Source organism: Coturnix japonica, chromosome 1, assembly GCF_054131305.1.
Source record: "Coturnix japonica strain WE chromosome 1, WE-NBRP24, whole genome shotgun sequence".
Taxonomy (NCBI): domain Eukaryota; kingdom Metazoa; phylum Chordata; class Aves; order Galliformes; family Phasianidae; genus Coturnix; species Coturnix japonica.
Genome location: NC_140663.1, coordinates 67,987,491 through 68,013,050, shown reverse-complemented (window position 1 = coordinate 68,013,050; position 25,560 = coordinate 67,987,491). Strand labels below are relative to the sequence as shown.

The 25,560-nt window shown below is 39.3% G+C and overlaps 1 long non-coding RNA gene across 15 annotated transcripts in view; it reads left to right on the top strand.

The window, feature by feature from the left end:
- LOC146762491 (uncharacterized) overlaps nt 1-25,560 on the top strand; it is a 195,860-nt gene that overhangs the window by 108,242 nt on the left and 62,058 nt on the right. For all 15 annotated transcript variants that reach the window (XR_014936693.1, XR_014936685.1, XR_014936688.1 and 12 more), the window contains one exon: nt 12,174-12,339. This is a non-coding gene — a long non-coding RNA (uncharacterized LOC146762491). The remainder of the gene's footprint in view (nt 1-12,173; nt 12,340-25,560) is intronic.

Genomic DNA, 25,560 nt, shown 5'->3' with positions numbered 1-25,560 from the left:
ATTGGATATGGCTGCTTTACACCTGTGTGAAGTTCTGGGTTGGACACAGAAGTGCAATTCCATTATTGTCAAAATAATTGCTGTAAGCCTTTTAACTTTTGTTCCCTGCTGAGCCGAGTATGTTAAAGGGCAGGCGCACACGTGGTGCTGCTCCAGGATTCACAGGGAGAAGGGTCAGAGGCAGTGAGCGTCACGTCCTTGAGTTTCCTAGCTTCATATGTCATCCGTGTGTTCCTCCTGAAACACCATCTAACCCAAAATACACATTAATTAAAGGTGTAGGAATGAGCATTAGCGAGCTTTCCTGCAGATCCATCCGTGGAAACTCAAGCCTACCTCTTAACTGCACTTACTAGATTAAGAATTGCCAACAGCAGGCAAACAAATACAAAGTCTCGCAATCCTGTTAGTGTTAAGAGAAGGAGGTGAAAAATTACTTTGTCAGTGCACTTGCAGGCTTTGTTGAAGCTCTGTATAGAGTGTTTTTGAGAAATGTTTATAATGAAGTTTTTCCTGGCAATCAATGGCTACTCTTCTTATCACTGCCTGGTTGGTGTTACTTCTAATGGCAGTTTTAAAAAGGAAAGCAATTCTTTGCATGGTGAATTTGAAGTCCCACTAAGAATGCTTCAGATAGCACCCTGATTTTCTCTGTCCTTTGTGTACCATGAACTACTTCTGGAGTAGCCTCTGGGAGAAAGAGTAATTTTGTGTCATGAATTTCAGTGGGATTAACTCCTTATGATCAATAGAAGCCACAGACCAAAGAGGTTTGTCTAGTTTCTATCCTTTTCATATAAATATCATTTGATTTGTAGAATATGTATCTTAGGTATGCTGTTGTCCGGAAACTAGGCCTCCATAAGGTGTATGCGAGTCCCTTGTGTGGATGAACAGTAAGAAACTGAGAGATACTTTTACATTCAGCCTTGGGTGCAGCAGTGGGAGACACCTCAAGTTTCTTCCTCCTCTGGCCAAGTACTTTCTGCTTGAAGGTAGCTTGGTTGTTGGGCAGGAGATTTCATTTGTGAGAAACAGCTGAGATCTGAATAAATCTGAATAAAGGCTGAGGAGGGAAGAGCTGTATACTGTTTTGAAAGGCAGTGCTTACAGAATCTGAGGGGTTAAATATTGTTTTGCACAAGGCTGCATCTTGTGTCTTGGTCTGTGCTGCAGCTGCTGTTCCAGTCCTCCACTTCCTTTGAGTGGAGGCTTTCGCTTGGAGCTGTAGGAGGAGGCTCCTCTGCCTCCCACAGTTCAGTACCACAATGGAAGATTACGTGCTGCCATTGCTTACTTGCTGTGGTGTTTCTTTCGTTTGCCTCCACCTTTCACGTTAGTCACTCTTTTATCCGTTTGGAATTAATAGGAAAGATTGCAACACGGGCAACATCTGTGTAGAAATAGCCCACAGGTCCAAGTCCCTGTCTGATCAGGGTAGCTCACAGGAAGGTAAGGTGAAATTGCCTGCCTATTATCCTTACAATTTAAGATTCTGCTGTACGAGTAATTAAAGTCTAGTATGTCTTAAAATGGTATGGGGACTTGAACTAAACCCAAACCCCAGAAAACAGGAAACCAGTAACTTTGCAGAATATCAAACAGGGGCCATGGAAATGAAAACTTACAGATCATAATGCTTTGTGTGCTCCCTGCAGGGTACCAAACAGAAGGAACTTTTGGAAAAAATAATGGCACTCAGATAGTTTAGATCTTTTCCTTGCTGTTTTTCCCTAGGAATATATACCACTGTGTTTGTCCTGTTGCCTTCCTGAATGTAGTTGAATTTGCGTTTTATTCTTTTATTATTTCTATTTATTTATCTGTTTTTTACAGCATCCTCTCCTCAGTACTGCAAGTGTTTTGTTTCCAGAGGGTATGTAAGCATACCTCGTTTCTGCAGTATTGGCATTATGTAGCAGGGTACAGTCAGCTCAGGTGTGAGGCAGGCTTTCTCAGCTGCCCTGTCTGCAGGTTTCATTGTCATCAAGGTTACAACTACACAGAGCATGCTCTGGGCATGCAGGCAGTGTGATGTTGGGAAGCTGGTGGTGAGACCACGGGAAGGCAGCCATGCTGATTCCACCTTGTGGGCGACTTCAAGCCAGCCCGAGAGCTGCTGCTTCCATCACTGCGGAAGACCAACTCTTGTTTCCTTAGGACTGTGAAAATGCTATTTTTCCTCCTGTGTTTCTAATTTGTGTGCATGTGACAATCAAATTCTGCACTGTGATTGCCCAGGACTTAATTCTGCATCCACTGGTAGTCTAGTGGAGTTCATAAACAAATTATCTCCGTGTTTCCCAGACTATATGGCTTCTTTGTCCTCTCTGTCTCCTACCACTACTTCTCCTCTTTTCTGCAGCTGGTGAGAACTGTATGAAAAACAGTGCTTTGAAGAAGAAGTGAAAATGCAGGAGGCCTATAGCTGGGGTTTTCTGAAATGTTCCCTGGTAATCCTCAGCAAGTGCTCCTCTTCATTCATACTGCTTGTTTTTGCTTTTTTTTTTTATTTTATTCTTTCTTTCTTCACTCTTTACATCAATTCATAGATCCAGTCTTCCCAAAATTACTGGAAGGCAAGAGTGTTACGGCTGCTGTAACTGTTCTGGCTTGTGCATCTCCTCTGCAGCCCGTGCCTGCCTTTGCCTGCTGCTCAGAAAGAAGACAAAATTAGAAGTTCTCCTTTCCTTCTGTTAGGTGTACGGCGTGCTCAAAACAGTGAGCAAGTTTCACCATGCTGAAACAAAGACTGGAGGACTCACCATATCACAGACCATCTGACGTGTTTCGAATGCACTTTTTGAGAAACAGGGGTGTTGATTGCTTCCGGAGCTCATTGTCAGAGATAAAGGGATCTGCAAATGCTTCAGGAATCTTAGCTGGGAAGAAAAGTGAGCAGTAAAACAGTGTTTTGGGCAGTGCTCTATGCGAAGTCAGTTGCTTCATTTGTTACTTGTTCTAGGAGGTGACAATTCAAATAGCAATTCAGTGTCAGGAAAGGTTTTGTTAGTTTTCTGCTTAGTTTAGTTTTTTTGTTTTATTTTAAGAGGCCTTTCCAAATGGAAAAGCATGGGAATTTTACTGGAGATGTTTTAGCTTTACCTCACAACCACGGCAAGGTTTGTCTTTAGCAGAGGACATGCGCAGTACAAAAATGTGTTTGAGTAGAAGTCAATTTTTATTTTGAGTGTATGTTTTGTTATTTGGCTGCTATTATTTCTTATTCTTACTGTCAGCATACAGCTGCAGATAAAGCAGTGGCTTAGACAAATTCCTTTGTGGTGTACATTACAGCATTAAAATGATCCCTCCACATATCTGGGCAGTGGAGATGCAGAAACCATGAAGATGTTGGAGATTTGTTTGAAAGAGAAAGACAGAGAAAAAAAAATTCAGGAAGGCTTGATAAAATGTGTATTTCAGCGATTTAGGAGTTGGTATTTCACTTTGTCTGGCCATTGGGTTAAAAACAGAAGCCCTGAGTTTTTGTATCCCACAGTTTCCTTTTTCAACAGCATTTTGTGTTTGCATATCATATTTTAAGTTTAAATGTTGATGTTGAGATCAGTTACTTCTGTAAATTATTCTTTTAAAAGGTGAAGAGAAAGAATTGTTCGGAGACATAAAGTAAGAGATGTGACTGTGTCTTGTGTTGAAGGGAGAAGCCCAGTAAGCCCTGTAAATTGCAGCACCAGACCTTAAGTAGCTGCCTGCCCAGTAGCACTGCATTAGGGCTAACATTGCTTGAGCTGTAGTTTTTACCAGGCTTCTGTTGTGTCAGAAGGTGAGAGAGCCTTCCATGAATAACCTTGATTGATTGTATTGTCACTAGTGAGTTTGTTTTTTGTTTGGTTTTGTTTGGGTTTGGTGGGGTGTTTTTTTTGGGATTTATGACACAAGTCGGTGTGCTTTGTTTCTTGTCTCACATCTGAAATAGCATGCGATGCTGTACCATTAACTGTACCTTTATTTAATTTTTCTCATCTGTGTCACAGTCTCTTCGAAGAGTTCAAGCTTTAGATTAAAATGTAGTTCTCAGGCAGAAAGAAACTGCAGTAAAAGTAGTTGTACTACTAGTTCATCCTATGATTAATAGCAAGACTTGCTTAGAAGTTAGTCTTTGATTTCCTCTGTTTAATTGTAGCCCTAAGTGAAATGGGTTTTTGATTTATAGAAAATGCAAAATTGGGTACAGAAAGTTTTAAATTACAGTAACAGTAAAAAATTTCCCACAATAATCATCCCATATTGTTTCAATTCAAAAGAGCTAAGGCTTGATTTGTGTGGGAAAGAACCCATTGCAGCAGAGTTCCACGTTTGAATCTGGGGAGAGGGGAGGATCAATTACTCTACTTTGAGGATCCAAAAATATGCCTGATCTTCATGATGTAGTACTTCATCGTATATTCCCGCTCTGGAAGGGTGCGTGCAGAATAATTGGTGTAGAGCAGCTATTTCCTTATGCAGCTGCTATGTGCAATTAAGTCAAAAATTAGTGTTAGGACGTAGGATAGCAATAGGGGAAAACGGGCTTTTGGAAGAGTGAGGGCTTCCAATCACAACTGAAAATGAATCATTATTTCTTGGGTAATATATGCATTGTACCGAGTAGTTCAGTGTACTACTAAAACTTTAATCACAGTCGTTTTAATAACAGTAGTTTAATTCCTAAACTACTTTTTGGAATTTCTGCATGGCTGATCTTGCTTTTGCTTCCCCATGTTTATGTTGACGTTTTCTTTCATTAGACCGCAATCACTATGCGTGTTTACAGCACTAATCCTAGATGTTGAAATTCCAGATAGTTAAAATATATTCAGTATCATTGAAGCCACTGCAGGGGAAATAACTCAGCTTTAACAGGGTGAGACCAAATTCTCTGTTTACTGAGATAAATGTTGAAAAATGCTATTCTGACCCATCTGTGTTCCTGAGAAATTGGTTCTGCCTATTTTTTTATTATTATTATTTGGTACTTTGTTTTAAATCATTTTGAAAATAGTAACGTAGTGGTTATTAGCTTAAATAGCTGATTTTTTTTAAAAAAAAAACCCATTTGGAACATGCTGATTTTACAGCTCAAGTATAAACTGCTGTTTCTCTTGCATTTGATTTGGCATGACAGAAATTTGAAGTTTAAACATAAAATGTAGTATAGATCCATTTCCAAGTGTTTGGAAATTGTCCTGTTCTCCTTGGGTAATATATTGTAGTAGCATTTTAACATCAGGTAGGCTTGACTTTTTCTTTTTTTTTCTTTTTTTCTTTTTTTTTTTGCTGTAGTCTGACAGTTTAATCAAGATACAAATTTAGAAACAAATCAGCACTGTCTTTTATATAGTGCCTCTAAATCCATGGTAATTGGTACCAGACCTTGGTAAAAGAAAAGGATTGCCCTTTCATGCTACCACTACCAGTGGATGTTGCTCCACAGCTGCATCGTATAAGAGAATCTTCTTCTAAGTGAAGTTGTAAGAATAATTAAAGGATCTCCACATGCGTTTTTCTGTAATATACCTTTTGCAAAGTATGAGGTTGTTGGAAAATTCCCTTGAATTTGGTGTGCTAACCTGCCATAAATAGAGCCATATGTTGTGCACACGTTAACTCTTACCTTTTGATAACACTGGGCAGTGTTAAATCAGCTTTCTTGACTGTGTAGTCTTGAAGCATTAGAAAAAACAAAACAAAAAAAACCAACAACCTTAAGAAGCACGTACTTAAACTCAGGGCAGGGAGGGTAGCACAAAATTGCTGCTGGTGCGTTTGGGGTATGCTAATGTCAAGTAGATAATTCAGTAGGTAGTAGACTGTTCAAAGGCCCATTTTGACAGGTTTGGTACAGTCAGAATGCACATAGCGCTGTGAGCTGCGGTGCCATTTGCATCCCTGCTCTCTGTGCTTTGAGCCTTCCTGCTTGAAGCATATACAAGCTATAGAGTGAGGCTGCACGCTCTGGCAGCACAGATGGAGTATTCTGTCATTAGGACTGTTTGTTGCCTGTTGGAACACACAGCATATTTCTACCGTGGCATCAACAGTTTCTAAGAACTGAGGTCAAAATAAACAGGTTGCATTGGATACAGGAACAGTCTGGGAAACAACTTAAAATTCCCTGTTTAGGCATAAGCGTATTCCTGGATACATAAAGGCACTTTTGTAGCAAGGTTTTGCCTGGGGTATGCAGATCAGCATAGATTAGCAAGAGTGCTGTTTGGAAATGTTCTGTGAATGTTGCTGTATAAAAATTGACCTTATTTTAAATAAATGAGCAATAACTTTGCAAATCTATATTTTTTTTTTCCTAGCAAGTATGCGTAGTATTTCAGTTCAGTGAAAATGATGTCATTAGCATGTATTAAAAAATTACATATTTTAGTTGGCCTTCTCTGCGTACGTGGATGTCAGTAATTGCACCAGCACACACGGTCCCTTTGATGTCGATAGGCTTCTTTACAGGAGCAAAGCCGTGGTGCTGACAGACAAGCCGTGGCAGACCTTGAAGTGGTTTAAGTTGTTTCTGTCCCAAAGTCTCCGCTCCACCCTTTGCTGGAGATTAGTGCTTCCTCAGCAGAATTTGCAGCTGGGAGCGTGTGCCCACACCTTAGCTGCCTCATTGCAAAACCCCAGGTTCTGCTCAAACGGTGTAAAATTCATGGCTTTATGCTAAGCTGTGGGAATATGCTTAGGTCTCCAGGCTCAATCAGAAAGCAGAGAGTCGTAATCTCCAGCAGCTGGGAGGAGCAACGGCTGGGAAAGTGACATAGATGTGTGACAGCAAGATCCGCCACAGTGTGAATGTCAGTGCCCTTTCTAAGATTTGTAGGGGTTTAAGGGATCTCTCCATGCAGAGCCTCAAATTCCAGGTAGAACCCTAGCCCTGGAGAGATGAGCAGTGTTTTAGCAAGGTTTATCAGTGAAACCCTTGCTTAATTTGCAGTGTTTAAAAAGTCAGTGTATTTTTACATAGCAGGACAAATACTTGTGATGAATTTGGCATGTGTAGGGAAGTAAATAGTTTTTGCTTTCTGTCAGAATTGGCTGCAGTTACTAAGAAAGATTTATTCGTATTTGCCTAGTCAGTATTCCTTTATACTTAATGTAACTCTCTCTTCCCTGTTTACTGAACAGCAGAAAGATAAATGCACTGTGTGCCCCTAGAAGTTAGAAGCAGTTTCTCTTTGGTAGGAGGATAAAGTGTAACTCAAGTTTCAGTGGTCCTAAAAATATAAAAAGGTTTTGTTTTTTCTTTTTGGAAGTGAAACATTATTGAGTTGTATGACATGCATAGAAACAGATAGTTAATATGTGTACATATAGTGACTGTAGTTAAAAGGGGTGCCAAAAGTATTAAGGTAATTTCTAAGATTAACCTGGAAAGATGTATTTAGTTCTTTAGAAGAAAGACTAAATAAGAAAGCTTCCTCAAATTCTTCACTCCTGCCATTCTTATTCTGACTTCTGTTGTTGAGGTTTCTGTGGTCCATATTACAGCCAGCATAATATTCCTTCTTACCTTCAGCATGCTTCTTCTGCCATACTGGCACGGAGAGGACTCTTCTGGAAAACTTTTCACAGGCTGATGTTTGTGCCTTAGTCATGTTTTCTCTGTTCCTGTTCTGCTTCACGTACCCCTTTCCCCCAATATTTTTTCCATCCTTTGTAATGGCAGATCATTCCATCCCACTGTCACCTACTTCCAGACAGGCATTGGGCTCTTGCTGATGGTGAGTACAGCTGGGAGCCCTGCCTGTCTCCAGCTCTTCTGAATCTGGCTTTTGGAGCTCACCACAGATGTTTTGGACCTCATACATAATAAAGATTTTTTTTTTCTTCTGAGGCAGCCTTCCAGATGTGTAAGAGACACAAACTCTGGTATGCTTAGACTTGTGTTTTTTATACTTGTTCTAAGTAAGCCTTGGGAGACATTTTTGCCATCGTTTGGACTTCTTAATAGCTTGTGGAGCTCAGTATTATCTTGGTGCCAGAAGAAGAAACCTGTATTTATTTTTCTTAGGCAACATTATATACATTAACAGAATGAAGCTAGGGCATTGCTAGACAAAGAAAAAGAAGCAAAACTGAAGCACTCCAGGAATCAATGAAAACCAGTTGCATTGGGAAGGTGGTTTTCTAATAAAGGTAGAATAAATACGTTCTAACTGGGTTTACAGGTACCTTGGGGTGTCTGGCTATGACTGTATTTCTTACTAGGAGTGTTTGGGTGTTTTTTGTTTTTTTTAATCAGTTTTCACTCTGCAGTATGTTTAGACATCAGTAATAAATTCTGTACCAAAATGTACCCTGGGCTTAATGTTAATCAGCAGCATTTTCAAATATCAAACAGTAGACGTTCTAGGTACCTCAACAGTCTTGGTTCCCAACTCCTTCAAATACTGCGTTTTTAGTCTCCACATTACAGTAGTCATAAAAACAGGTACTACTGTGGAGATTTGTTTCAGTGATCTTGCTCTTCATGTATTCTGATTTTCTGTTATGTGTGAAAGCTGCCTGCCTGCCCAACAGAATGCTTTGGGAGCTGATGATGTATAATGTATACAAGAAAAAAAAAACAATGGAAATATGTTTATACCAATAGCTTCAACAGTTGATTTGACTCTCAACAAGAAAGGATATGTTGGGACCATGTGAGGTTATATTTCTTGAAGAGAAAAGGGAAAAATGGCTTGAACTAAATTGAATTGTGATGAGGAAAAATATTTTACCAGTATATTGCTCCTTCTCAGCTTTGCATGTTACTAGTGTAGGAGGTTTACTTACTAGATAGCAACAATGAATCAAAAGTACTTCAAAAATACTTGAAAAATGAAACAAATGTACTTTGTGATTTAAGTGCTTGAAAGAATAGTTCTCTCTCAGAAGAAGAAAGTACTGGAGTCAGATGAGAAGCTCTATTGGGGTGTCAGAGCTGGGACTCTAAGGTGTGGGTAGAGCAGCTGAAGTCTTTTCAGTAGAGATTAACTCCAGAAAAGGTGCAGGCAGTGGTGATTCACAACACAAAATGTGATTGTAGGCTCCTTCAAGCTGCATAGATCAGGAGGTCTCTACTTGGTCTTCCTGCCTGGAACAGGGTCTCCTTTGAGGTCTGTCTAGGTAAGTCAGGGTTTCATCCAGTTGGGACTTGAAGGCCCCCAAGCATGGAAGCTAACGAGCTCTCTCTGGCTTCCATTGCTTGACCAGCTTCACAGTACAAATGTTTTTCCTCGTTTCCAGCCTGAACCTGTCATATTTCAGCTTACTGTTGTCTCTTGTCTTCCCATCACACACCATTATGACCAGCCTAGCTTCTGTTTCTTGGTAGTCTCCCTCAGATATGGAGGTGCTGCTGCCACCAAGCTCAGTTCCCCTCAGCCTCTTCTCACAGTGCTGATGCTTCAGCCCCTCAGTTATTGTGGTGGTCTTCCTCCTTCATCTGTCTGTGTTGCTGCAGGGCTTAGCAAGCTGAGGAGTGATGGGAGGCCTGGCTCCCATGTCAGTACTCACTGGGGCTGTAGGTCCAGCTTAAGGTTGGTGCTGCAAGAGTGTGTGTAATGCTACTCTCACCAAGCTTGCCCTAAGTCTGTAGAAGGTTCTTCTGGCTTTCAACTGGAAGCACTGACAGGAGCTGGCTCTGTTGCCTGGCCTGGTCTTGGCCTTTGTAGTTTGGTTCCTGGATTAATAGTGTGGCATTACCGATTTCAAGAAATAAGTGAGGAAAATATTAACCCAGATTCCAGAATCAGGACATACTTTGAATGATGTAAGATGTTAAAATGCTGTTGAGTTTCTTTTAGTTTGCTGTGTGGTTTTTGAGTGGCTGAGATGCACACCTTAAGCATTTAGCAATAATAGTGAGGGTGTGTGTGTGTATATATAAATATATTTAGTCTTAAAAATTGTTAATTGTCTTGTAACTGCACAACTGCAGGAAGTAGGTCTTTAAGAACAATGCCAAATGTCGTGAAATCTGTGATGTTAAAATCAAATTAAGCCACATTAACAAGATCAAGGTCTGTTGCTTTTTAGCGTAGTTCAAACTTCTGTAAAGTAAATACTCATATGATTAAGGTGGTATTTTTTTTCTTGGTATAAGGAACCACGTTTGTCAAGTTCTAAATTGGTAGCTGCTGTTATGCGTTCATCTGCTTGGCACAGCAGTTAAGGTGCTGAGCAGAGGAGCATATACATTAATACTCTGAAATACGAACTTGGAAGTATGCATTGAGATGAATCACCCTGCCACGATATAAATTTCTTGGCGAGTACAGCAGCATCTGGTTTCTACAGAAAGTTGTATGTTTCTGTATTCGGCATAGATAGAGTTAAATTTAATATTTTACATATTACATATAATTTAAATGGGAAAATACATTCTGCTTATAAAACGTGTGTATGTTTTTTTTTACACGTCTACCTGTCCAGGACAAGCATTCTTGAAAGTAAATCTCACGCTGTAGTAACTTCTGAAGATTGAATTCTTAGGATTTTCAAATCTTGCAGTTGTCAAGAAACACGTGTGTGAGTGGGGCAGCATGCATTCATGGCATTGCAAGGTTTAAATCACTGAGATGCTGCAGGTGAGAATGATTCTCTTCCAGTATGCTGAGCTCAGCTTCTCTCTCGCAAGTTGCAAGATGAGTTTTTACCTAGATGGCACCTTTGTGGAAGGCTTGTTAAAAAGCACAGCCGGACTTCAGCCATCAGTTACCTGGAGCTAGATTCAAACTTGTGATTCCATCTCTGGCTTCCTGAATTCTTTGCTGTGTCCTTAAGAAATCCGCAGTCTGATTTTACAGGCTACACAATTGCAGAGTGAGGCACTAGCACTCTCTGTGCTGGAAAACAGCCACTGTAAGAAATAATCCACAGCATGTTTCAGAGGGGGTTATGTTACACCTGTGTGTGTATATATGTATATATATGTGTACGCATACATATGTGTATATATATGTTATGTTATTTTACAGATTACGTGACTTGTGAGTAAAAAAGCAGGTGTCTGTCCTTTTCACATCACTGAAATGCACAGGGTGTACAGTTCAAAACAATACTGCCATCCTGCTTTACAATGCAGATAACTTCTTTTCTTTGATAGTTTGCTTCACTGTATAAAGAGCAGTTAGAAATATATGTGCAGGCTCCTTCATCTGTTGCTTTTTCCACAGTGGTGCAGGGCAGTTCGCTGACAATAGCTGTCATTCTGCGCAGCACAATCACAAAGCTAATGGATTGAGAAATATCTAGCAGTGTTGCAATAAAAGGCACGCAGAAAGAATAAAATCTTTGTACAAGCAGCTGATTGAGAATTGCCGCCCTTGCACAGTTAAAATGTGTTCACTAAGGTGCTTTCATGCCTTACTCTCTGATACCGGATCCAGTTCTTAAAAGTGAATGTTTCTGTAGATCTTTTATTCTTCGACTTTTACTTATGTATGGGGGCTGCTCTAAAAGTAATGCTGATTGGCCCACAGCGTCAAAAGTGAGTGTTAGCGTTACGGCCATAGAGGTTGAGCCTACCCACAAATGTTTCATTGTGTTTTGTTGCCGTGTGACAGATGGCAGCAGAGGGGCAGTCGGACAAAATGGTGTCTGACATGTAAGTGCTTATGAAGCAAAGGTGTGGAATTAAATTCCTCCACGTGGAAATAATGGCCCCCATTGACATTCACTGGTGCCTTGGTTGGATGTTCATGGAGACCTAACAGTGGATATGAGCACAGTGAGGCAGTGGGTGGTGCATTTCAACAATGGCAACAGCAACAGTAGGGCACTTCCACTAGTAAGGATTTTTACAACCATGGCGTGCAAGCTCCTGTTTATGACTGGCACAAATGCTTAGCTAATCATGGCGGCTATGTTGAAAAGTGCTGTTTTGTAGCTGAGAATTTGCTGTATCAAATACTGTTATTATGCTTTTGTTGATGTTTCCATGGAAATAAATAGGAGGTATTACTTTCAGAGCAAGCTACATACTTAACTCTTCATATATCTGAGATCTAAATGCAGTGTTGAGGTGTCTTTTTTATGGCTAACACAAAGACAGGAAAAAGACAACTCTTGGATACAGTTTCTGCATTAGTTGATGCATATTTCCATGATTCTTTATGGCAAAAAAAAAAAAAAAAAAAAAAAAAAAAAAAAAATTATATATGTATTTATTTTTTTTCCAGTGTCTCAGCCTGGATGTAACCCAGATGTGTGAAATGCACAGCAGCAGAATTTGAGTTTTCAAGTGAAGTAGCTCTTCCTTGTCTGAACCATCCTTCAAAATGCAGGATAAGAAGTTTGCTACCACATCATCTTCAGGACTCTCAGAAAACTCTTACGCACCTTGTGGTAAGTTGGAAAAACAACAAAACCAGACCACTTAGTTGTAAAGTAGAAGTTTATAGGAAACATGAAGGTATAGTTCTAGGTCAGGGAAGAAGATAGTGTTTGTGAATTGACCTCTATGCTGAAATGTTTTTCAGAGCAATTCCATGTAAGAAATTTTCTATGCCTTCTTTCTTCATGTAACTAAAACTGGAACAACAGTAAGCCCGTATTCATTACCTTGAGTATGTATTGCAATAACTATTGTTTGCTATTCAAAAATGAAAATACACATTGGTTTTTCTGATAGTGTATTTCCAAATGAAGAAGTACATAGCTTTCAGTGTGAGTTAGGACAGCATGAATCACTAAATAATACAGTAAATTTTGGCTTGCTTCGTTCTTGAGAAATAATTGAATTTTTTTGTACTTCCAGTTTATTTCTCTATTGCTGTGTCATATAGAGATGTCACCAGAATGTTTTCTCTGCGACTGTAGTGTTTCACACACAGAGTATTATACAAAGGATAGCAGTAGTTTTTTATCTCTTATTCCTGCTTCTCTTTCATCTCATAACTAAAATCCATAGAATGATTTATGTTGGAGGGGACCTTAAAGATCAACTAGTTCCATATCCCCTGCTGTGGGCAGGGTTGGCAGCCATTCTGTTAGGCTGCACAGTGCCCAAAAAAATCTGGCCTTGCTCCAGGGATGGGGCATCCACTGCTTCTCTGGGCAGCCTATGCTAGCACCAAAGCAGTATTCATGCCAAAGACCTGGCTCTTTAAATATGTACAGTTCTTATTATTGCAGGCATTTACATTCACAGTGGTGTAAGATGCTTCCTATAATAAATAATGGAATGCTCTCTTTATAACCTTAGGAATTTGGCCAGGGCATGCAAACAACTTATTTTTCATTTGTTTGTAGTCAGACAAGTTTATAATTAAGACAGCAGTGAGCATAAACGTTCTTGCAGCCTTTGCATCTCTTCTTTCTTGCTGACATCAAAGGGAATATTTGTGGTAGAAAACACTGCAGTTGATAATAAGTATTTGTGGGACGGTCAATATTGCCTGGATTCCTTTTTTAAAAAATAAAGCTCTGGTTTTCCCCTATTCCCTTATTGCTTGAATGTCTGCAGTGAAGGCAAAACATGCATGTGTTTTTGTTTTGTTACCATTCCAAACAGTGTAGATAAGATGGTATCTGTACCCTGATACCACGTGCCGGGCACACCACTGCTCATCAAAGATACTAAGGAAATTGTGCAAAGACTTACTAACCATTACATCAGTGTCTGATTTCTAGGAATAAACTGCTTTTATGATGCCATAGCACTGACCTGTAGCCTGTATGGTCCAGCTATGGACTATATCAAGAGCATGGTTACTAGCCAATGTAGTTTATTTAAGGGCCATTTGAGTCTATGATTTGATTCCCAGCACTGCTTAGTTTAAAGCACTATGTATGTGTTGGCTTTGAAGATCATGTATCTCTACAAAAACTAGGGATATCTTTGGAGTGTGGATCTCTACTGGAAAGGCACCAGGGGGCCAGATTTCAAGGCTTGAAAATATTTGGATGGAGTATTAACTTCCGTTGTTGGAATGTTAGCAGTTTGATAGTTTCCATCTTTGATTCCTGTCTTGAATTACCTGCCAGTGATGTTAAAACAGCTGAGATTTGTGTCCCCCTATATTTTACATTGAATTCAAAACATAAATAATTCACCTTAATAATCTGATTATTAAAAAATACAGGGGAAAACCAGACCAGTTGAGAGATTCATTGTTGTTACTAACAAAATAGGTATTTATGCAATCTGTAATGTGTGTAGGTCTAGTAATACATTCATCTCCTGAGAAGTAAACCTCAGAATGAAATGGAAGATCAGAAACTAAATTGCAGTCTCCAGCATCATGTGTTTATAACAGGGTGATCTAAGCCAAGGGTTGTAATGGCATGAAGTCTTGTTAAGGTTAAAGTCTTTGCAAGTTAATGTTCGTTCTCTGTGAAAGAAACACATTTAAGGCCAAGGCAAAGTAATGACCAACGATATACTCACAAATAATTAAAATAAATTTACAAACAGTCTGTGATTGTGACAACAGATTTACCACTCCACTCCATTTAGCAGTGGAGTGGTACTTCCTTTCTTTTGGTGGTTATTTTGTATCACATCTAGATTCATTCTGAAAACTGAACTCCTGTACCTTCTATTGACAGAAGGTTGTCCTGATTTTCAATTTTTTTTGTAACACAGCTCAGAAGTCTTTCAATACCCAATGAACTTCCTTCAAGTACACTTACTCTGGATACTCTGAGGGTGGAGAAATTGTTCTCTCTGCTTTGGGTTTTTTTGATAGGCCAGGTTCACTGACAGCAGCACTGCCCACACGGCATCGCTCCAGGTAAAAATAGTAAGTGGTGTCCATCAGTCTGGTCTTGTCTGACCTGTTGCAAAGTGAGGAATGAGACATTTCGAGAAGAGATGCAGATGCATCATTCATATGAATTTGGCTTTTTATGAGCAAGATGTACTTAGATGTTCAAACCAGCAGAGGGTAAAGGCTGCTGCCTGAAATGGATGCAACAGTGGTCTTCAATATGTAGCTATTTTTCCTGTATGTTATGCCAAAAGGAAGACCTGTAACAAAAAGCAGCTGAGCTATAGCTAACTTAAATAATAATAATAAAATTGAATATTTGAGAGACAAAAGGAGCTTGCAAGGAATAGAGTAAGAAGGTAATTAAATTTGCTAGGTAACTTGGAGAAAAGTCAGAAGGTTGCAAAAGTTCAATTAAAATACTTCGAGGTATTTTGGTAGGTGTCATATTCTTGCTTTTATTTTCCATGTATTTTAAACTTTTACAGATTATCAAACAGGATACCGTGTATTTTTGGCCTCACAGTAACTTGAGTATTTCCAATAATTTGTTTCTATTAGTACTTAGTGAATGTGAATTATTAAACAACGATTAGCATATATGAATTCTCATAGCTAAGTAGCTACCTAAAGAGGAACCTGAGAGAGATAAAAATAAAATGTGTGTAGTTGCTATGTTTAAAACACTAGGTGTAATTTCTATGTAGGCAGTGAGGTGAGATAGGTGCTTTTTCTCACCAGCCTCACCAAACTGTTCTAGATGATTGACTAGAAGCTATAGCTTTGCTCCTGTTTACAAATTGGTGCCTAGCGTTGACTCATGCTTCAGACAGTCAGGCTCTTAAGAACCACCCAAAAGAGTCTTTGTTGTTTTTCTTTAGTTTTAACCTCTAATAAGGTCTAAGGTAAGTTCTCCGGTGGCCTGAGAAGAGGGACAGTGTGGGTCTGCTTTTAAGAAACCAACTTTAGGACTCCAGCTGTTGCAGTCATTACCAGTCCTTTCTGTTGTTTTGAAGACTTTGTTCTGTACAGCTTGATGTGACTTACAGACAATTGTAGCAATTCTTGAGATTGATAGGAGACTAAGAAAAGATGGTATCTTGAAGGTATCAGAGCCTTTTTGCAGAAGATAGGAGGTTTTCTTTGATTAGATCTAGACACGCGATAATCAGGATATGCTTCATGTATGTATTTTCAATGAATTCAGTTTTAGTGGGTGAGAGTTGCTTCTGTTATGTCAAGACTCTAGAATACAAAACGTCAATGAAAAGTAAGTTTAAAGCCATGTTATTTGTAATGTAAATGTGAAAGTGCCATGTTCACAGGCGCACAGGCTGCTCTAAGTTCATACATTCATGTGGCCTCTACTGTTCTGACTTCAAATGCAGATTATAAGATAATAGTACAAAGAAGGTGCGATGTGTCTTTTCCCATTGTTAGTTGTGGTTTAACAGCTGGACATAAAATTCACCAATGCCATGTATGGAAGTGCTCCACAAACTGCAAGTCTTCCATGATGACTGACATAATCAGAAGGTAGAGCTATAAAACTGGTTTTGTACAACCTGGGATCAGGAAATTTCCTGTCTTTTCTGCTTTTTTTTTTTTTTTTTTTTTTTAAATTTCACATTTCTTGGTGTAACATTATTAGATGATTAAGCTGTGTCTGCAAAATTCACGTTCAAAAAACTGCCTCGAATAAACAATTCTATTTATAAATAAAAGCATGAAGGATTCAGTAGTTCTACGTTTGTTATGTTTAATTGTTAACAACTGTGTGATGTATTATTCTGAAGCTCTAGAGTGAGACAGTGGAACTGGCATAAGTTGCTTTCAGTATTCACTGGATTGAAAGCTCTTGCTGTTCGCATTCTGCCATTAAATGGTTGGCAACCCAGCAGGTGTGACAAATGTGCATGTTGGCAAGGAATAAAAAAGTGGTGGCACCTCTGAAGTTTTACAGGAGGTGTGCTGCCTAGGGATGGTAGGCAGTTTGAGCTGTTACTAATGCCATTCTGTTATCTGTGTTACAGCTAATTTCTGAAACAAAGAAATACTGGCCGTGCATTCTACTTGGTAGTAAGAACTGCTGCATTTGCTTTTCTTTGAGTGTTTTCTGGCACTGTGTACCCACTTCTTTTTGTTGTTTTGATAATGAAATAAGCCTGTCTACAAGCTCCCTCAGCCTTTTAACTGTGGTAGGGACTGCTTAAAAAGCGTGACCCTCCTAAAATTTTTCCCCTCAAGAGGAAATGTCTGATTCTTAGTTTGTCTTTGATCCCATCTCGTCAATGTAATTTTACTCCTTCAGACAATCGAGCCTGCAGTTCATTATAGCACAAGACCGGAACACTTCTATTATCATATTTTTAGCAACAAGTATTTTAAGCCTTCAAATTGCATTTGCAAAAGGAGAGGCCTGCATCAGTCTCAAATCTTAGCCTTTAAAACTGACTGTCACTTACGCTTCCAGAAGAGGCAGTGGAGGACTGAATCCGGAACTGCAGTTCTGAGAACGAGCCTGTTACATGTGAGGTGTTTTTTGGCATTGTGTCTTGGTGATAGTGGCTAAGTGAAATGAAGCATGTAGTAATCTCTCAGAACAGTTTCCATTCTTGCATCTTTGTTTGCAGTATTTTCATTTATTCTATTAAGAACTCGAGGTAGTGTTTTTGCTTCTTGGAAATGTAGCATTGTTGCTGACCTGCGAATGCTGAATTTGTTGTCCTGAGTCCCTCCTTGTGGGGGCTATTACATGTGACCCATTTGGAAGTGCTTGGTGTTAGGAGATACTAACCGCCACTTCTGGGTGTGAAATTGGAGTCCAGGAGCACAATGAGGCAGTGCCCCGCAGGCACACACCCTTGGCAGTGGCTCAACAGAACTACTCAGCAGGAGGAATTGAGGCGTTAGGTACCTGTGGAGCACCTCAGTGCTACAGGAGGGACAGATTTTCAGCATCTTCCCTGAGCAGAACTTCTGACTATTTTACAGAGCTTACAGACCTGATTAAAACATAATCCTACTGTTTATGGAGCTGAGAAGCTCTTAGAGGCATGAATTAATGGAGAGATGGGTTGCTTGCTGCAGAATTGAGAAGCTGTGCTGCTGCAGAAGAGAAAATTGTTCTGCTCGGTGATTTGTTAGGCGCAAGCAGAGCTTCCAGAAATTGTCAAGCAAAGGTGTTTACCTTTAATTGGGACCAACTGACTGTCACTGTCACTTTTTTTAGGATGCTCTCTGTTAGAGAATATTGTGGTTTACTTTAACGTAGTGACTGCAAATGTAGGAAAAGAGATGTAGTACGTTACTAATGGACAAGAGAGGTGAGGGTGACTTCAGAGGATTTGGAGGTGTTTGCCACACTTGTCAGAGCAACCTCCTGTCACTGGCTGTGGCAACCCGACTGGAACTTGAGAAGAGGAAAATCATTTGCCAGTCAGAAAAAGTAGATTTTTTTTTTTTAATTATTATTATTCTCATTGTGCCTCATTGATAAATCTACATACAATATGTACTAATGTGTATTTTGAGTTCTTCAGAGGTGGGCTTCAAAAAGATGAAATCTCAGTGTGTTATATACATAGCATACGGTGTGTGGAAAGATGGTTAGCATCAGACAGGCTGAGAGAGACACACAGAGAGAGAAAAATCAGATTATCAGCAACTAGAGATGGGCACATTAAACCCCCCTACAAGGAACTGGACCACTAGAAATACTAGTCTTGCAGGCCATGGGGATTTCACATGTATATGAAGAATTATTGTTGCATGTGATCTTGGCAACGGGAATAAAAGTGGCAAAATGAAGATACAGCTGTTCTACATTTTCACAGGACGGAATGAAAGTGAAATAAAATTGCCAGGAGCAAATATGCAAACAGCTGAGACAGCTGAGAAAAATATTTGTGGAAAATATACAGCCAAAGTAGCAGAGGGATACTTCTCTTTAAATCCCAGAAGCAAAAAACAGAAGAGATGCTTGCATCGTGGAGCTGAGAATTCTGGCATGCACATGTAGCTTCAGAGACATAAAAGATTTCCGAATTAGAGACAGGATCATTTGTGGGACATGTGATTCCACTTTATAGGAGGAATTGCTGAGAAAAAGACATCTAACCCTAGAGGAATGAAGCAAAGATCATGAAGAACAGCTTGAAATGTCCAGGGAAGGGAGTGAAATAATGATCGCCACTTGTGCAGTGAGCAGGCTGTGGTCTGAGTTAATGCAAGAAAAGTGAATCCAAGACAGAGATAAAAGGGCGGGGGGTGCTGCTGTGATAGTGCACCAGTACTGAGCATGTACTGGAAGGAGCATGCAAATCATCACTACGAGAGGCTCAGTGCTGTGTGCAGCCGTTCTTCTGAAAAAAAGAGGTGTATGTACAGCTACAGAGAGATTGCCAGGATACAGGAGAAAATATGCAACAAGATTTGAGTAAATTCAACATCTAATAGTAAGTGCCCACTGCAGGAATGGCAGACTGACAGGTATTTTTTCAGCTACTGGTTGCAATAACTGTATTTGCTCTATCAGCAGCATCTCAGGGTGGTGGGAGCATGGAGACAGCAGCACTATCACTGCAGTGTGGTGAGGCCGTAGTGAAATGAGGACAGTGAGCAACGGGGTTGGTAGGAATGTATTCATGAGTGTAACTCAATAGGGAGCAGCAGGACTGCAGTATGAGGACAGCTGATACCTCGTGGGCTTCCAGCCTTGGTCAGATATGAGGAGGTCAGAATGAAGCCAACAGGCATTTCAGTGGGTCTTCGGCATGGTGTGAGCTAGTTCTGTTTCAGCATAACAGGATGCAGGTGATGGTATTACATCTTGGAGTGTATGAAACTAAACTGGAGTAAGTAGGCTGGCGGAAAATGCCAGTCTGTAGGTGTCTTTGGGATGGTAGCCCCTAGCCTGGCTGGTCACCAAGTGCTTGCCTGAAGGGCAGAGCAGCAGCTGTCAGGAGAGAAGTTGTGATGACCTGCCTGCAGCTCCCAGAGGAGGACAAGTAGGAAGATAATGCTTGAAAGAGGCTGAGGAAGATAATCTGTTTGAGCATGACCTGAATGTTACCCCTATTTGTTGTATTTCTGTGCCAACTATATCTTAGAAGAATAGAGGCCTCTCATGTTGTTACTCATCGTGTGCTATGTGAAACACTAGCAGCAACCAGAAATTGTGAATTAACCTTGTCCTTTCATCGCATATAGTCATCTCATCCCTTGATTGGGGAGTGCTCAAAGCTGCCTGAAAATAGGTGAGCCCCGGACAACTAAACTTTTGTACTTCATTACAAAAGGAGCAAGGAAGTTGAGAAGGAAAAATGGTTGTCTCAAGGGACGAAGGACAGTGGTTTGGGTAGTTCTGCTTAGAAAGTCACTTGTGGCTTTTATAACAAGGAACTTAAGGTTTGAATTTTCAGATTTAGTAGCTGTACATTTGTTTTGTTTTTTTTTTATTAACTTAACGTACTGTGTGCCACACTTTCTTTGGGTTACTATTGAGTCAAGCCCTGGGTTTAACTCTAAATGCATGTGCTTTCTTTTCCTTAAAACCTTGTGCAGATTTGGGTCTCAAATTTCCTGAATTATTTTATGTTGTGCCTGTAAATGTTTGGTACAGCAGCTGATGTTTGCAGTTGAGTTACCTTTCTGAGTTTGTGTGCTTCTGGCAGATATGGGAGGATAACATAGCTTTTGTTTGTTCCCTCTCGTGAACAATGAGAACTGGAATCGCTTCTAGGGTGAGCAGACACAATTAAACAACCTCTGTCTACAGAAGGATCACTGGAAGTTACTAATGCTCTAGCTTTCAGCTCCAGTAGGGTAGAAAAAACTAGTTTTAAGAAGTCTGTATACCTGGGTCTGAATGGATATTTGCAGATCCAGTTTTATTGCACAGATGATGAGAAATGATGTAGAGTGAAGGAGGATCGCTCATAAAACCTCCTTCACTGAAATACTGAAAAAGACAAAATAATCTAGTTATTACACAACTTTGTTTCTGCCAAAGTTCAATAGTACTGCAAGTATTTATTGCAAGGGCTTGTTAATACTAACGTGAAAGTATAACAGTGACCCACGTTTGTTTAGGGAAATCAGCTACTACAAATGTGTTATAGAGGAATAATTTATTATTTGTAGGTATTCAAAGAAGTGATAGATCTGAATCCAAGAATGCTCTTAGTATGTTTCTATTGGAAAATAGAATGAAAATCTATTTAACTGTTCCCACTAAAGTACCAGTGTTTTGTATCCAGATCCAGAGGTGACTTGTGGTGAGACACAAAACTGAACCACTGTGTCTTTTCCCTACGTGGACACTTTGTGCTCTTTAAATTCTTAAAATATTAAAAAATATGAAAATGTCTTTTATTAAGGGCATTTAATTCAAAGAATATAACTCTATGTATACAAGGTAGATATGTACTACATCAAACAGAAGAATGGTGTAGATGATGGGGGGGGGGGAAAAGACCCTAGTGAATTTATCTCTATTCTCTTTAACTATTAAGCTTTTATTTAGAGAATCTCAGTGTTGAAAAATGTTTTTGGAATCTCTGGCATTTTTTGGCTGCCATGCAATTTTGATTCATGAGTTGAAATCTTGTTTCCATGGAAATCAGATGAATTGTTGGTTAGCTGTGAATTTCTCCCAGAAATTAAGGGGACAGGGGGACTTTGTTTTGGCTGCTTCTGTCCATATTGTTGACTGTAGTATTTAACCTCTTACCCATATGAGTGGGAGCTGTGTTCTAGGGACTGTTCATATCTAGATTCCCAAATGTATCTTTAACAAATCCTGATTATTGTTCTGGTATTGGTATTACACAGCACTGTGATCCCTTGGACAAGTAGAGCAGCTCTCTTCAGATGCTTGAACCTGACTTGCCACAGCATTCTCAGTAATTTTGACCAAAAGTAGAATTGTCTGTGGTTAGTTCATGTCCGGTTGTCAACATCAAGTGACTCGGTATGTGACAGCTGTCAACAATTTCCTCAGTAGGAGTCAGTAGATCTGCCTCTTCTCTTTGCTGTCATTACTCGTAATGGGTATAGTTTTCTTTGATTACTTTCAGAACAACTGAAATTAAAACAAACAGTTTGTCTTTTGGAAAAGCTGAAAGAAAATCAGGTTTAGATACATAGCTTGGGGGAAGGAGGTTAAGCTCAACTAATTTTAATTAGAATAGTAAGAAAAAATGAGGTTCAAAATGCTGGTTTTGCTGTTCCCTTCGCCTAACTCATAACTCAAAGAATTAGGTAAAGTAGGAATTGGCTGCTGTGGGAAGGGCAAGAGAAGAATATGAATGTTTAATTTTTTTAGCTGGTTTGAAAGTGTTCTGCTCGTCAGGCATGTGGGTGGTTGTCAGTGAAAACAGACCCTTCCTTGTACTGGCAATGCCAGGTGCTTTTACTTCAGGAGTATTCAGATCAAGCTTATTTCTGGCTTTCCTAATCTTTGATCCTGCCACTGAATCCACAGAGATGCAAAAACAATCCACCCATACAAATCCGATTTCCAAGTGCTGGCATTTATTATTTATGGTTTGGTTTGGACAAATTAACATTCTCATTGTAATAACCACAGTTTACTATCAGATATAGAGAACTATCTAAAACATACGTGTACATGTTAGGTATATATGTCATATTTGTTAAGACGTTGCCGTTAATAAAGTGTTTTGAGGCTTCACTGATATTCTCATTTTTCAGTCTTGTACTGTGCTGCTTTTCACTTGGCCACAATGACCTGGATTCATAGCAATTAATTTTCAGGAAAAAAAAATAAAAATCCAGCTCGTAGTGTTTATAACCTGAGAGCAATCTTAGAACAAAAAGAAGAACACACAGCTTTATACGCATTGTAGCAAGACCTGGTGTTTTGTTAAACTGGACATGGACTGTACTGTTTTTTCTGCAAAAAGTAAAGCCCTGTCCCCCACCTTACTGAATGTTTCCAGCCCCTGTTCATAAGACTAACCCATCTAAAGTTTGGTATTGTATGTGCTGTGATAATTATTACAGTTTGGTTTCCAGCACTCAAGTGTTGCTTTAAACTGAGATTCTTTCGTTTAGTTTTGTCCCTTAATAGATTTGGGTCAAAGAAATGTGCTGTGCTCAAATATTCATATGGTTGAACTAGAGATTTTCAAGAGCTTCATCCAACATAACCACAGCTCTTCTGTGATTCTAATATTTATCAGGCTTGGTAATTTCAGTTATCTCAGACCCTCTTTTGGGATTCAATGGAAATTTAGCAAAAGCTTTTAGGTAATTCCTATACCTGTCTGGAATTGTGTAAAGCTGAGTTTTGTTTCGAATTAGAAATCTGAATCCAAGCTTTCGGCGATTTGTGGTCCAAGTACTCTGAAACATGTTCCTAAAACTTGACAAGGTGCTCAAGGATTAGGTAGTAAATGAAACCTGGTAACAGCTGGATGGGTTCTTCTCATCATATGATTTCAAACTGTTTTCCTCCCAAGCGGTGAGGCAGAAGATGCTTCTGTCATACCTCCCATGCTTGTCTTCTAACAGGGAAGCTGATCTTGTGGGTGAAGAAGTGGGATTGAATGGCTCCCAGTTAGTTCGTATGTCTCAGTCGTCTTTGGGTTTAGTACTTATCTAAAAAGAATTCTCAAGCTTTTGCAATTGCTTGTTCCAGAGGTTTGGTGCTCTCTCACAGCCTGGGGTGGAACTGAATATTTGAAGCCTGAAATAAAGGTCTTGAAGGGATCCTCATTTCTCTCCTGATGTAAAGTAAAAGTAAGCTAAATCGGAGGTTCCATTTAAGGTCCTTAATGATGAAAAGCCAGTTATAGACTGGGGAATAGTTTTATCCTTAATATATATGTGTAATATTTTTTTTCCAGGAGGGATTAACTAACATGTTCTGACCTGGGTTGTCATGAGTATTAGGAAACGTTTCTTTAAAGATTGTGATCCGGGGTTTAGAAATGACTAGGAATTCTGAAAACACCAGCGGTAGAGAACTGAACATGTAGCCAGTGTGCCTTCCTAAGGTTTCAAATCATTCAGCCTTTCTTAGAAGTCTCACTGATAAGTTGGGGTACAAGAGTTCAAACTCATCACCTGGCTTTTTGCCTACTCATTTTTATAAGAAAATGCCATAAATATATACTTTTTTGTTAAATGAAGGGGTGTCTTCTGTATTTATTTCCTACATTTAAAAAAAAAAAAAAGAAAAAAAAAGTCTGCTTATAGATTTTTATGTAGGTAATGTTATACAAGCTAGAAATTTGTTTCACTTTTAAGCTACAAGTAGATTATGGCTTTTCAGAATGTGCACATTTTCTTTGTAAATTAATCTTCCGCTATCTTTTGTTAGTATCTTTCAACTTCTATCAGAATTGCACTCTTTTAAACCAACAAAAGAAAGGTACACATCTGTAATAACAGTGTTATGACACCAAATATATGCATGTATGGCTTAGGATTATTTACCTAGATGCTCGTTCATTGGCACATAGGCAATTTCTTCAACACTTTATCTTTGTATTATGTTTTACAACACCAGTCTGGCATCATTAGACATCCACCCGCAAGCATTTTAAAGATTTTTCCACACAGCCATAAAATTGCACCTTCCTCGTTGAATATAAAATCAACTACACCTGTAATAACAAAGCAGGGAATACTATGCATCTCTTCCTGGATGTGAACTGCATTGCAGCAGAGCTGTGGTTGTTTGCCTTCACAGCCTCAGTGAAATTAAAGGTCGTGTCCTGATGTTATGCCTTCCTGTTTAAAATGAATAGCTTGTAAATGTTTATCTCAACTACAAGTGAGAACATGGTCTGCATTTGTGCTCTCCAATTCCCATTTTGAGAAACCATGCAGGAAAACAGCTGTGTATCCTTTCATGTCTTTTTTTTTTTTTTTTTTTTTTTTTTTTTGCTGTTAAACATTTGCATCTTTGACTTCTGTTCTTTGCTGGGTTTCTTCCTCCTTGCTTCTGGATTTTTAGTTGAAGCTCGTGTTAGTGTTCTCTACACTTATTAGTGGGCTATGTTGTTTTCCGCACAAAAGAACAAGAGAAGGAAAAAAATCCAGCGCAGAAGTACTGAGAATTCATGTATGGCAGCATACAGTATATGGTTTCTTTGTGTTCTGCCAATATGTATTTCAGTTTAAAACGGCTTGAGCTGGTTGGGACTACTTCTATAGGGAGAGAACCAAAGTATACAGTATATTGGCTGCCATTTTGCTGTTTTTGGACAGTCAGGGCTGCTTTCCATTTCCTATAATGTTCCAATAGAGCTAAATCACATATACGCTGTAATGGCAGCTTCTGAGACTCAGGGCTTCTGTAAAATGTAAAAGAGCAAAGTAGTATTTATACAGTATAATATTTTGATTTGCTAATGAGCTGTGAGGTGGGTGTTATCATGAACTACTGTGCAGCAAGAAAGGTTCCTAAAACATGCATCGGTTTACTCCATCTCCAAATCGTTGCAGATAATACAGTGTTTAGTTTCTAATTAGACTTGTGTTGTGCTAATTCTCGTGAGTAGTGCAAGTGATTGACATTCTGTGTTTTAGTGGCAAGCATTAGAGCAGCTGACTTCAGCTCTGAAGCTAGTGTACAGCTGCAGAGGAAAGCAAGCCACTCGCAGAGGCTGATTTGCAAAACGAATGCACATTGATTGATAGGGCCTTGTTCAGAGGGAAAGGAGGAAGTATAGCTTATAGTCTTAAATTAGGCTAACGATATTCTAGTCCTTAAAGGATTAAGAGAGAAGTGTTTAACTGAAAAATACCCTTTGCGTAACATTTTACAAATTATTTATTTACTTTGGATAGACTTTTACACTGTTTCTTAGGACAGGATGAA